Source organism: Macrotis lagotis, chromosome X, assembly GCF_037893015.1.
Source record: "Macrotis lagotis isolate mMagLag1 chromosome X, bilby.v1.9.chrom.fasta, whole genome shotgun sequence".
Classification (NCBI taxonomy): domain Eukaryota; kingdom Metazoa; phylum Chordata; class Mammalia; order Peramelemorphia; family Peramelidae; genus Macrotis; species Macrotis lagotis.
Genome location: NC_133666.1, coordinates 98,523,879 through 98,537,852, shown reverse-complemented (window position 1 = coordinate 98,537,852; position 13,974 = coordinate 98,523,879). Strand labels below are relative to the sequence as shown.

The window sequence follows — 13,974 nt, the reverse complement described above, 5'->3', positions numbered from 1 at the left end:
ACAAACGCCGGAGCCGATGCCCCGCGGGGCGGCCCGGCTGGGGGGTCCAGGGCCAGGGCCAGGGCTTGCAGTTTGGTCCTGGGATGGCCTGGGCCGGCTTGCTGCAAGCTGGCTTTCCCGTCTCCAGCGGCGGCACTTTCAGGGGCCAGGACCAGGGCCCGCGCCCGAGGGGCAGAGTCCGGCCCACGGGAGGCCGGGGCCGTTTATAGCCGTAATGAGCTGTTTGTCCTCGCCTTCCGGTTTGATATGTCTTTTCATAAACAAATCTTCCACCGTGGGTTGTTGGAAAACTTTGGCCACGGGGGTGGGGCCTGGAGAAGCAGGCTTTGGGCCGGGCCGGGGGCGGGGGAAGGCGGTGGGAGGAGGGGCGGAGGGCGCCGGCCGGCGGCAGCCGACTCCCCGCCCCGCAGCGCCGCCCCGGGGCCTGGCGCAGCGGCCTCCCTCCCCTCCTCTCTCGGGCCGGGCCCGCGGCGGCGGCGACGGCGGCGGCGGCGGCAGAAGGCAGCCCCGGGCCGCGGAGCGCGCAGGAGCCGGGCCGCGGAGCGCGCAGGAGCCGGGCCGGCCCGCTGCCCGCGCCAGGGAACCTCCGCCTCGCCGAGCCCGGGTGAGTGGGCCGCCGCCCTGGCGGCGTGGGGGCACCGGCCGGGCGCACTGTTCCCCGAGCCGGGGACTGGCGGCGTGGCTTCTGCAGCCGCGCGCCCACTTCTCCGGGCTGTCGGGGAGCAGCCCGGGCTGGGGAGGGTCTCGCACTTGGCAAGGGCCTTGCAGAGGGGGAGGGGAACGGGAGAGCTGGGGAAAGCCGCTGTCCCGGTGCTTGAGAATTTGAGGTGGGGGCATCGAGCAGAAGCGTCCCGCGGCTTTTTCCTCGCGCCCACCCCGGCTTGGCAAATTTGTGGACCGTACTGAATCTTCTGACCCCGCCGGCGGCTGTGTTTATTTGCGCTTCGTACTTTTCTTCGCTCTAAGACTCGTTGATACTTAATTTTTCCTCAGTATCCTTTGTTTTGTGTTAGAATTTTTAGTGGGGGAGGGGGAAATGGTTGTAGCTTATCTGTAAGCTAAAGAAGCACGAGTGGAATCTGCAGATCAGTTAAGTAGAACTTCTTCAGGGCTTGCTTCCCTAATACTTTTTGCCTGAACTCTGCCCTCCTATAATCTCATTCCTCTTTGGTGAAATTCCTTTCCTTCAGACACTAAAAACAGAAGAGAGGGGAGATCAGGAGGAGGAGGAGGAGGAGGAGGAGGAGGAGGAGGAGGAGGAGGGAGTGCGGGGCTTCTGGGTGGGAGGATTGATCACATGAGCTCTGTTCCCACAGACTTCTGCTTAATAAGAAAACATAGACAGGAACAAAACCCAAAGCAAATTAGGGTTAGGTTTAAAAAATTAAAAAAAGTTGAAAAATAGTATCCCAGAAGTTATTTCATGTTCTCCCACTCCCAGAAAAACAAACATCAAAGATGGGGGAAATTATCCAAAAGTTGCTTCAACCTAGGAAATGCCTGGGATTTTTATTTCATTGAGGGTGCCTGGTAGTTTTGTACTTTTTCCGATTTGAACTTAATGTGCTACCCTAAAGCAGCCCAACACTGTTGACCTCTTCTTTAAAAACTATGTACTATATTCCTAGATAAATGATAACCAGGATCCCAATTTAGAAAGACTTCCTTTTTTGTTTTCCCTCCTGCTGAGGAAAATTGTTTGCTTTTATGCCAAATAAAAGTTTTTCTCCCCCTTCCCACTTGCCCTAATTGTTCAGTTAAGCTTTATGAATAATGACAACATTCAGATTATGGGAAAATATTCAAGGGAATAGAGCGGATGAGTTAGGATTATATTATAGAAGACTTTTGAATTGGGCTAGAAAGCATGTACACTTTGCCCTCCTTTCCTCTCAATTCCACTGTCTTTAATCCCAAATTTCGAAATTGTCCATGTGCTTTGTCTTCCTTTCTCCAGTTCCCTTGTTATTTTAATATTTTGAAATTGCCCATGTGCTTTGTCTTCCTTTCTCCAATTCCCTTGTCATTTTAATATAGCCGCCATAGCTCTGGTGTGGGTCCGGACATGAACTTCTGACAGTCAGGTCGGGTGGAAAAACATATGCAAACATGCGAGGTTGGGAAGTGAAAAATCTAACAACTTTACTTTTGGAAACTCAGACTTTTTATAGCAAAATCTTATCTCAGGAGTGACCCGTTAAAGGAGAATCAGTTTTCACAATTTCCTGGGTAAATTTAGAGTATTTGTTCTTAGAAATCTGCATACTTTTCTATCAGAAAAACCTTTTACAACCATCTCAGGAGCCACAGATTACCCCAGGTCAGGGTTCACTGGTGAGCCAATGGATCCATACAATGAACAATAATCCATACATGTCTTTGATGGAAAAAGTCACCAAGGATATGTGAATATCACTCCCAGGAATTTGCCTTCTACATTTTAATCCTATATTTTGAAGCTTTGAAGGTTAAATTGAAATATATAGTCTATTTAACTTAGTTCCTTTCTCCCCTTTTTGTAAGACTTGTTAGCTCCAAGCTATTCTAACTCCTGAGATGTAGAAGAGTTGAATGTTCAATTACATTATTCTTTATAATAGTGTCATTCATAGGAAGATATTACACACCAACCCACCCAGATGGTTTCCCTTGGATATCTTCTTGTAAATCTAAACATTCCATTTGCCTTCATTCATAAAACTTAGCTGCACAATTTGGGGGTGGGAGGTGGGAAGAGAAAGAGTAGGAAAAGTGTTTTACCTGGTATAAAAGTAAACAGCTTTCCTCAGCATAAGAGGAAAAAGGAAGTCTGTCTAAATTGGGATCCTGATTATCATTTATCTAGGAATATAGTACATAGTTTTCAAAAAGGGGGTCAAACTTTGAGGTTATCAGTGGTCCAGTTGGTTTGGAGTAGTTCATCCATTTCACTATTATTAACTTTTTTTTTTAGATTTTATATTTTTTTGCAAGGCAATGGGGTTAAGTGGCTTGCCCAAGGCCACACAGCTAGGCAATTATTAAGTGTCTTAGGCCGGATTTGAATTTACATACTCCTGACTCCAGGGCCAGTGCTCTATCCACTGCGCCACCTAGCTGGCCCAGTTCATCCATTTCAAAAAGGAAAAGATAGAGATGTTATAGCTCTATCTTTTGAACTTCCTCATTGGATTATGAGCTTCTTGAAAGCAAGGTTTATGTTTTGTCTTTCTTTTTTAATCTCAATAACTGGATCCTAGTACCAGTACCTGTTATAGTTCCAGTACCTGGAACATAGTAGGCCCTTAATAAATGCTGATTGACAGACTGTCCTTTGGGCAGAGACTACTGTGACTGAGGTGATAATACTATATTAAGATATGATTGTTCTTGAGAACAATTCATACTCATGTATGTGAATGAAAGTGAGTGTAAACTGACAGTCAAATTGAGACTAGTAGATGAGATCTCACTGCTTATGAGGACTTAACCTTTTCTGATTGCCCTCTACAGAATATGATCTGAGCTTTAAGGCTTCAGATAGAGAGAAGATTAGAAACTGGGATTTCCAAAGGAAATCATCTGTAATAAAATTAATTAAATAGTCAGATATTTACAAATTCCCACCAGAAACCAAAGCTTTTGCAATTTGTTATTCTTTTTTTTTCTAGGCTCAAGGTTCTAGGGTATCTCTAAGTCAGAGAGAGTAATGCTAATGGGGCCAAGTTCTGCAGTTTCTATTTCCAAAGAGACTAGTTAAGATTTTTTTTTCCTTCTAAGAGTTAATAAAGGTAATATATTTCTTTTTTTTTTTTAATGACAGTGTAATTAAGTAGATAGAGAACTGGCCTTTCAGTCTGGAACACCAGAGTTTACATTTTTCCTCTGACATTTTGATTGTGTGACTCTGGGATCACTAAATCCTTCAATGCCTTAGTCTTGGAGACAAAGTTGAAGAGGAGCTGTTGATCTGCATTGGTAAAAGGCATGTCCTCATTCTGGAGTTCGGTGTACCAATTAAATCATAGATGTAGTTATGTTCATGAGTTTAAATCCTACCTCAGACACTTTACTAGATATGTCACTTTGAGCAAATCATTTTATTTCCCTCAGTTTCCTCATCTGTAAAATGGAGAAGGAAGTGGCAAACTACTTCAGTATCTTTGTCAGCAAAACTCCCTAATGAAGTCACAAAGAGTTGGACACTGAAACTACTCAATAACTTAATTCTTACTCTAGCTTATTTCCCTGGAGGAGCAAGGACAGTATCTAGCTTTTAATCTTATTCACACATAGTGTGCATTGTTTGCTTGACAAGACAGTAGAGTTAATAGTCACTTTTGTATGTGAAGCTTGGCATATGATTATGTCCCAAAGCATTATGTAGTCACATATTGAGGGATCAATATCATTTGGAGCTCCTAGACACTAAGATTATGAGGGCCTTTCCTCATAGTTTGTAATGTTTAAGAAGAAAACAAAATATTGGTATCACACTGAAAATGGTTTTCAATTGTTATAATGGATTTTAAAATGGAAAGCAGACTTTTGTTTCTTTAGTTGTGGAGTTTTAACATTTTAAACTTATTTTTGAGGTTGAAATAGAAAATAGGCTAATGATACTTTTGAAATTTTTATAACATAACAAATGTATGAAGAATTCCAGAACTTTAGACCATGTACATTTATCTAAATAATATCTAGCATTTACATAGCACTTTGAGGTTTGTAAACTACTTTACAAATATTTGGTCTTGATCATAACCTTAGAAGGAAGGTGTAATTCTTTATTATCCCCATTTTACAGAAGAGGAAACTCAGACAAAGCTTATGCGACTTACCCATGGTCACACAGTTAATGAGTGACTGATGCTAGATTAGAACTGAAGTCTTCCTGACTCAAGGTTCAGCATTCTGAATCACTTAGTCACCTCCAACTATGTACAAGTGCTTAACTGAACATCAGTACATTCTACATGAGAGCTCTTTCTTCAGTGACCAGCAAATTGATTGACTACTAGAATAGAGTCTATCTATATGGAGAATCTCACTAAAAATAAAATCTGTAGACATAAAAGTTGCTCCCTTCAGAGTGGCATATATAGAGTTTGTTTCACCATTTGTACAAAAACTAAAAAATATTTTCTAGAATACATTGTCATCTGATCTTGTATTGCTTACGATAAACATAATTTAAAAATATCACAAAAGGTGCTTAAGGACTTAAAAAGAACTTGATAACATTCTATAAATTAAGTATTCATTAACTCTGTGACCATGGATAAGTCAATTATTGTATCTACCTCAGTTTTCTCATCAGTACAATAGAGATAATAATGCATGTAGCACCTTCCTCACACCACAACTCTGTAGTCAGGTTCTAATAAGATAATTTATGTAAAGATCATCACAATTTTTAAAGTTCCTTATAAATGCTTGTTATTGTTCTCCTATTTATTAATGGCTTCATTGTCAGGGTTGAAGAGATCTTGGAATAAATATGTTGCAAGAAGTGATGTGACTTTAAGAAATAAAAAGCCAGAGGCTTAATAGATTACTTAAAAGTTGTGCAGTAAGATCACTGACCTGTTTAGAACAAAGGTCAAAGTTAACGCCATATTAGAAAACAGGATAAAGATGAAATGAAGATACTGCTTGAGATTGCATCAGCTACAACCCAACCTATTTAAACAAAGTGATATTAGAATATGGAAAGTAAAATATAAAAGTTACCACAATGAGAAGACAAAATCCATCCTGAAGCTGTCAACCAATAGATTTTTGTTGAGAACAACATTGTTTTAGAATATAAGCTAACTTGTAAAATATACTATTAGGAGGACAGAAGAAATAGAAAAAAATTAGTTGAGGTGAAAATGAGATAGCTTGATATAATAGCTAATTAAGTTATAACACCCTGAGGGTCTTAAAGATGAAACTCGAAAGAAGAAAACAGTAGTTCTGAAATAGATCAGTACCAGTAGAATTATCTCATTTGAATTCTAATATCCCAGTTCTATATGAGGAAGTTCAGCTGTTTTTAGTTGTGTATGATTTTTTGTGACCCCATCTGGGGTTTTACTCATTTCCTTCTCCAACTCATTTTACAGGTGAAGAAATTGAGGCAAACCAGAGTTAAGTGTCTTGCCCAGAGACACATAACCATTACGTGTCTGAATCTAGATTTGAATTCATGAATATGAGTTTTCCTGACTTCAGACCTGGCACACACTCCACAGTACCACCTAGCTGCATATGAGGAAGTAGAAAACAATTTTAAAGTTACTTAGTGCCCAATTTTCAAGATATCAGCAAGTTTTTTTAAGTACCTGTTTTGTCAGACATTGATGTGAAATTTTAAAAGAATGGAAAATATCATGAATGGTATTATTGTCCCACCCCAAACTTCTCCATCTTCTTTTACAGGATTAATTTTAGCCATAGAGGGTCTCCATTCTCAACTCCAGAAACAATGGCCAAATAGTTCATTCCCATTTGCTTCTAATGACCTTTTAGCCCCCACCCTGCCACCCCGACTCTTTATATCTGACCTGGAGGTCAAGGTGCAGGAGACACATCTGTCCCAACTCAACAGAAAAACTAAGATGGATCTTGCAGAACCTAGAATATAAAGATTTCCAGCAACTTGAATAAATGCTGGCCACAAGATCTTTGAAAGGTGGTATCATCCATCAAGAGACTGATTTTGAGGACAAGAAATGGAATAGGACATGTACTGGAACTTGAAAAGCAAGTTAAAAAACATTGATTGAGAACTCTGTAGAGCAGCAATAGTAGTGACAGGCAGAGAGCAGAATATTCAATTACAGTAATGGGATGTGACTAGCTTGTTCTTTCATCTAATCAAGTCATGATCTTTGGGTTTCAAACTCACTTTATAGGAGGAAATAATATGGGCAGATGAGAAGTGTTGGGATCAAAGGACTTGTGTTCATATTCTGACTCCTACTTATTGATGTGATCTTGGACAGATCACTTAACTTCGGTTTTCTGGTCTGCAAAATTAACTAGATGAATTCTGAGGTTTCTTCCACCTCTATATCTATATCTATATAAAGTATTTATTAAATGCCTATTATGTGTCAGTTACTGTGCTAGGTGCTGGGAATTCAAAGAACAAAATAATCTTATCAATACTGAACCATATGCTTTCTTTCATATTTGTTAGTCAATAAGCATTTATCTTCATCTCTGTCAAGTCTTCATGAAACTGCTCTGTTAATAAATCATAAGTTTTCATTAATGAAAATATGAGAAGAAAATAGTTTATTCCCCAAGTAGACCCTCTCCTCATAGTTACATAGTTGATTAAAAGATGTGGAAAATACAAAATTCAACTGAATTTTTTTTCTGGTCACAAAAAATAGATTTTATTCAATGTACAGCAAAAATAGCCTTAGACCTTCTTCTAACAAAATCTCTTGAATATGTTGATTTTATTTTTAAAAATTCATTGATAGATGCAATTATAAGCATAACCATTAATTCTACAGTTATCAAAATATTTGGTCAAGGCATATAATAGAGATGTTTCTTAAAATTGTTCATCTCTATTATAGACAGTTTTATATGTGAGTCTTTGTACTTGGTTCGCTACAAAGGGATTTCCTGTAGATGATGAAGATTTATTTATTTATTTGTGAATGATGCACTTATTACATTAATTCGACTGCAACAAAGTAAGATCACTATAGCCAGTGATTTGTGCACAAAACATGCCATAAAAAATAAAAATGTTTAGAAATCAAAAAAGGGATCTAATCACATAGCAAACCTCTTACTCAAATGTAATTCATGTGCTTGTCAAGACATCATCTCCCTGATGTCATAGTTTTCTTTGAGAATGAAAGACGGGGCAGCTAGGTGGCCCAGTGGACAGAGCATGAGCCCTGGAGTCAGGCGTACCCAAGGTCAAATTTGACCTCAGACACTTAATTGCCTAGCTTTGTGACCTTGGGCAAGTCACTTAACTCCATTGTCTTGCAAAAACTGGAAGGAAGGAAGGGAAAAGTGAATGAAGGACAAACATCAGCAGCAGCAAGAGTGAAGTCATAGTAAGATCATAGATGGATGGGCAGGTACACAAATCAAGTGTGGCACCAGTACACCCCACCCCCCAAAACCATTAGAAAACCCAGAGGAAGGCTTTCAGCACATTGGGTGGCACCTCTGGGAAAGATGAATATGAGACAAGATGAAGAAGAGACAGCTAGGTTGAGTTGGGTAAGAGTGCTGGACTTAGGAAGACCTGAGTTTGAATCCAGCCTCAGATACTTCCTATCATTTAATTACTGTCTGTCTCAGTTTCCTTATCTGTAAATTGGAGTTAATAATAGAATATACTTTACTAGGGTAATCAGGAGATCAAATGAGAAAATGTGTAATGCTTTTCAAACCATATTATTTACATGTGGACAAAATCCATTGAACATAACAAGAACTTACAAAGTTGTGGTAGTAAAATCTAATTCATAAAATATAGAAAGCACATGATTTATATGTTGAAATAATTATAAAATAAATGAAAAAATTTAGCAGGAAGCTTCCAATCCTGAAATAAAATAAATCTCAGTGGAAAGTATTTTTCTGAAAAAATAATAATATTGGAAAAATTATATCAAAACTTTTGCCAAAATATAATTTTTTTTAAAAATCTATTAAGGCAGTGGGGTTAAGTGACTTGCCCAAGTTCAGAAAGCTAGACAATTAATTATTAAGTGTCTGAGGTCAAATTTGAACTCAGGTCCTCTTGACTCCAGGGTTGGTGCTCTATCCACTGTGCCACCTAGCTGCCCCTAAAATAAAATTTTAAAGCAGCAGGTAAATATGAAATAATATTTGATCCTAGAATCAATAAAGATAATCTGGAATTTGAATAGGGTAGTAACATGTGCTCTTAGAAAAATTGTTCTCTCAACTCATAGCACAAAGTAGATGTTTAATAAATATTAATTGCTTGATTGATTGAAGTGAAGAGATGCCTGAGATATTTCTGTTCAGTCGTTCAGTCCAGAGGTGATAAGAGCTTAAATCAGAGAGGTGACGGGGTAGATGGAGAGGAGGAAGAGTTGTATGCAAGACTGTAATAATATCTTGGTAAACCATATTGAGCTATTTAAAGATAATCATGTGATAGACATCTAAATTTCTACAAATAGAAGTTTCATTTTGTAACCATATTTTCTTGGTTTTCTCCAATCCTCAGAATCTCAGACTTATGCTAGAAGTCCCTAGCGTGTTCTTGCTGAATAAAGCAGCACTACTAAATCTATAGGCTATATTTGCTTTATTCCTTCTCCTTTGCTTTAAAGAAAAATAAAATTCTTAAAGATACCCAGAAATCCACTTTCACTGGATGGGAGAAAAAATGGGAAATGTGACTTTGTCACATTTAATTCTTAATCTGCTGTCATCTCCCACCTTTCTTTTACTCCTGGGTTTTAAATAAAGAAATGTGAACCTGCCATTGCTACTGTCCTATTTCTGATTCTTTGCACTTTTCTTTTATTTTCTCTTCTCTTGTTACGCTTAAAGTGTAACATATTGCAAGAAAAAAGTGGTTGAAGGGCAAAAAGAAAAAATATATCTTTGCTTTTGGCAGCTAATGGAAGAAAGTATATAGAGTTCACCTGGTTAGATTCTACTTCTAGAACTTAGGTATTGTGTATGTTTTCAATGACTTTCAGTTGAGTACCTCCTATGTTATGGGTATTCAGGAAAAACAGACATTGTAAGTCATTCAGGAAAAGCAACCAAAGGTTATACAACAGTTGTACAGTTACAGAAATGTGGAATTAGGTACTGTTTATTTCTCATTTTTCCAGACAAAGGTCTGGTAGAAATTAATTTGAAATCAAAGAATCGACCAAATATAAATTAAAATAAAAAAAATCAAATATCTGACAAATCTCACTGGTAAAACTCTTGAATTTCATTTCCATCAGGTACATCATTGCTAGGATATAGATAATTATGGAGATTTGAGGTGACAACGAAGTTTAAAAGAGTGCTCTATAATTTCAGGAATTAACTTTAGATAATCTGAAAAAGGATAATTCAGGAGACATTCTTTTTTCATTGCAGTGTAAAATCAAGGTGTTGACCAGAATGACAGGTAGGTGAGGTAAAGAATGATTGAGCTAGAAGTACTGGAACAAAGAAACAAAATAACTTCTTTTTTGCATCATATAGGACAAAATATATTTACTTTTCTACTCTTCAGAAGCATCATAGTATGGTGCAGGGGCTCTTAATCTGGGCCCCATGGTTAGATTTTAGGGGGTCCATGAATGCTAGATGAGTAAAAATATTCTATTTTTATTTTTTCTAACCTCTGAAGTTTGACATTTCCTTCCATTTTGAATGAAGGCAATAGAATGTTATTTTGAGATGGGGTACATAGTTTTGACCAGACTTTCAAGAAGAAAAGTGAGAACCCTTGGTGTAGTGATTGGTATTGGACTTAAAGTCAGGAAGTCTGGATTCAAATTAAATTCAGATTTAATAGCTATAAACTCATAGTCATAGGCAGGTTGAGTTAAGTCTTCAAGTATTAAATGCCTATTATGCGCTAAGGATTGAAGCTATAAGGAAAGGCAAAAAAACCAGTTCATACTCTCAAGGGAAATGTATCATGCAAATAATTATGAGATAGATATATAGAATAAATTGAGGATAATCAATAGAAACAAAACAGTATTGTTATAGAGAATTGGAAAAACTCTTGTAGATTTTAGCTGGGACTTGAGGGAAGCTAGGGAGGACAGCTAGATGGTGAAGTGGATAGCATACCATGCCTGTATTCAGGAAGATCTGAATTTAAATCTGCCCTCAGACAATTATTGTGTGATGCTGGGGCAAATCATTTAAGCCCTATTTATCTTAGTTCTTCAGAAGGAAATGACAACTGCTCCAGTATGTTTATCAAAAATAATCTCATGACCAAAGTCCAGTGGGTCATAAAGCATCAGACACAACTGAAGAGCCACAAAAATGGAGGACAGGAGTCCTTCAATCTCTAAACTTAAATTTTCTCATTCTTAAAATGAATGCAAATATGCCTATCTTCACAGAATTTTTATGAGGTTCAAAAGAGATAACATGCATAAAACACTTAACATATTTTCAAGTGATATATAAATGTCATTACTATTGTTATCTCTCTAGGTTGACTAATCTCCAGTATCTAGCACAGTTCTCCTTGTGCAATAGATACTTAACAGATATTTGTAGAATCCTTCATTGATGTGATTTCCCACTAGATAATAGCATCAAGTACTCATCCTCCATGTCACTATCAAACTGATCTTAGTGACATCCTTCAGGGTCAAATATAAAATCCTTTTTTATGCATTTAAAAACCTAGTTATCTTCCTGCCTTTCCAGTCTTCTTGTACCCTATTCATCTCCATGTCTCTTTGCTGTTCTTCAAATGACACTCCATCTTCCAACTCTGGATATTTTCAATACCTGTCCTCCATGTCAGGAATTCTTTCCCTCCTCATTATCATCTGGCTTACCTAGAGAACTGAAGAATTATCTATAAAACTACCAGACAAAATAAAAACTTTAAAGCAATACTTTCTCATCCTTGTCTTTAATTTCTCTCTGTGAATATTTACATGATTTTTTAAATTTTGGAATGAAGCCTGGTATGATAGGCTAGAAAACCCTGAAGAATTGATTCATATTAATATAATTAATACAGTTAAATTAATACAATTAATGCAATACAATTACAGTGTACTAAATTATAAAATATTAAAATGTAAATTAATATTATTAATTTTATATAATCTATTCATTATTATAAAATTTATTACTTAATTAGTTTAAATTAAATAATTTATTTGAATAAACATATTTATTGTCACATATTCATTTAAATAAATTTATTGTCATAAAATAATATATAATTATATAATAGTATAGTAAAATAATCAATTAAAATATTAAAAATTAAAGTTCTACTTCCTTACTCAGTAAATTTCATTGATTCCTTATTGCCTTTAGGACTAAATATAAACTCTTCTCTTTGACTCTTAAAACTCTGCACAATCCTCTAACCCACCTTATTATAATATTAGAACGATATTATATATCCTTATTATATATTATTTCCCTTCATGTATTTTACAATCCAACAGTCATTCCATTTCCCTATTTACTTGTCTTTGTTCTGGCTTTGTTTCATGTTTGTAAGGTACTTCCTTCTAACTTCTGTTTCTTAGTTTCTTTTAAGGCCCAAATCATGTACCATCTTCTGCATGAAGTACTTCCTGGTCCCCACAGATGCCAGTACTGTCTTCAATACAGTTGCTTTATATTTACTTTGTATATCCATATCCATATCCATACATATATATATATGCTTGTCTTCCCCAATAAAATAAAATGTTAAGTTTCTTGACTTTCTGACTTCTGTTTTTATTTCTCCAGCATCTAGCAAAGGACCTGCTACATAGCATGTGCTTAATAAATGCTTGTTAATTGATTGAAACAAATAATTTACCAAAAGATTTTGGACCAAAAAAAAAATTGCAAGTATTCTTACAACTAAATCTGAATTAAAACAGTACTACACTGAATCTCATAAAAATTGAACTCCAGTTATACTTCTATCAACTTAAGTGATTTTCACCAAACCATCTGAGTCATTGTGCCTCAGTTTCTCAATTACAAAATAAGTAAGTAGATCTCCAAGATAACTTCAAGTTTTGATGCTTTGTCAACCTTTGAAAGTTAGATAGTCAGACATTACCTTAAGAAAGCATAAATCTGAAATATTATTTAAGGAGTTGTAAGAGTTATTCAGACTATGAATTCCTATTATTATTGAAGCTTAGAATTAGAAGACACTTAGAGGGCATCTCTACCTAAAACACAAATACAATCTGCAGCATCCCTAACACTCCATTAATTTAGCTACTGTCTAGTAACAAGGAATTTTTTTTTTTTGCAAGGCAATGGGGTTAAGTGGCTTGCCCAAGGCCACACAGCTAGGTAATTATTCAGTGTCTGAGGCCGGATTTGAACTCAGGTACTCCTGACTCCAGGGCTGGAGCTCTATCCACTTCGCCACCTAGCTGCCCTGTAACAAGGAATTTTGTATTATCCCCTTAGTCAATTCATTCTACTTTTAGAATAAATCTTCTTGGACTTATTAGGGTTTTTTTCCCCCTTTGACTTCAAACTGAGATGACTACTTGAACCAGAGTATACCTGCCTAACTTTTCAATACCTACTCTAGAAAAACTCAGAAGTTCTTGCTGTACCGAATAATAGAATAATAAAGAATTCAGTGAAAAATTAAATGATTCATTTCATCCCAGAAAAGCACAAAAAGTCAGCCAGAAAACCTGGGTTTTAGGAACAGGACCTCTCTAGTGAAAAGAGCTCTTCAAGGGAAGGTACACATGTATCCTATTAACCTCTATGTCCAGAGGCAACAAGAGTTCAAAAAAATCTTCTGCATGCCCAAAACATGACCTCCATTGAAGGGCCTCTTTAGAAAATTTCAGAGTTCCCTCTTGTCTAACTAGATTTCCATATAAGTATTCAACTATGGAAGGAAGCAAGAAGGGAAAATGCTTAAGAGGCTTAAGAGGCTGGAAGGGTCAAAAAAGATATCTTTTTTAAGAGTGAGGGGGACCCAGCAATATATTTGTGGCAGCAGAGAAGACAATGGATAAGACAGTTTGACAATGGGAGTGAGGGGGGTGGGGAGAAAATGAGACAGGGATCAAGTTCTCAGAGGTCAAAGGCGGTACAATCTAAGAACCCATGGATGTCTGAGGTGGAATAAAGATATAGGTTATGGGAGCTGAGGAGGCTGATAGAACTGGGAAGTCAGAGAATATCCAAGAAAACAGCAACATTTATGTTAGCGTCTACACTTGAGGGCAGAGGTTGGGGTAGACTGTATATACAGAACTTGAGAAGAGAGGAAAAGCAACTTGGAAATTGATATATGAA

The 13,974-nt window shown here is 37.2% G+C and overlaps 1 protein-coding gene across 1 annotated transcript in view; it reads left to right on the top strand.

The window, feature by feature from the left end:
- Window positions 1–502: 502 nt before the first annotated feature.
- Window positions 503–13,974, top strand: part of ACO1 (aconitase 1) — a 94,852-nt gene continuing 81,380 nt past the window's right edge. The window contains exon 1 of the mRNA XM_074207216.1: window positions 503–604. The gene's annotated coding sequence lies outside the window, so the exon portion shown is untranslated. The remainder of the gene's footprint in view (window positions 605–13,974) is intronic.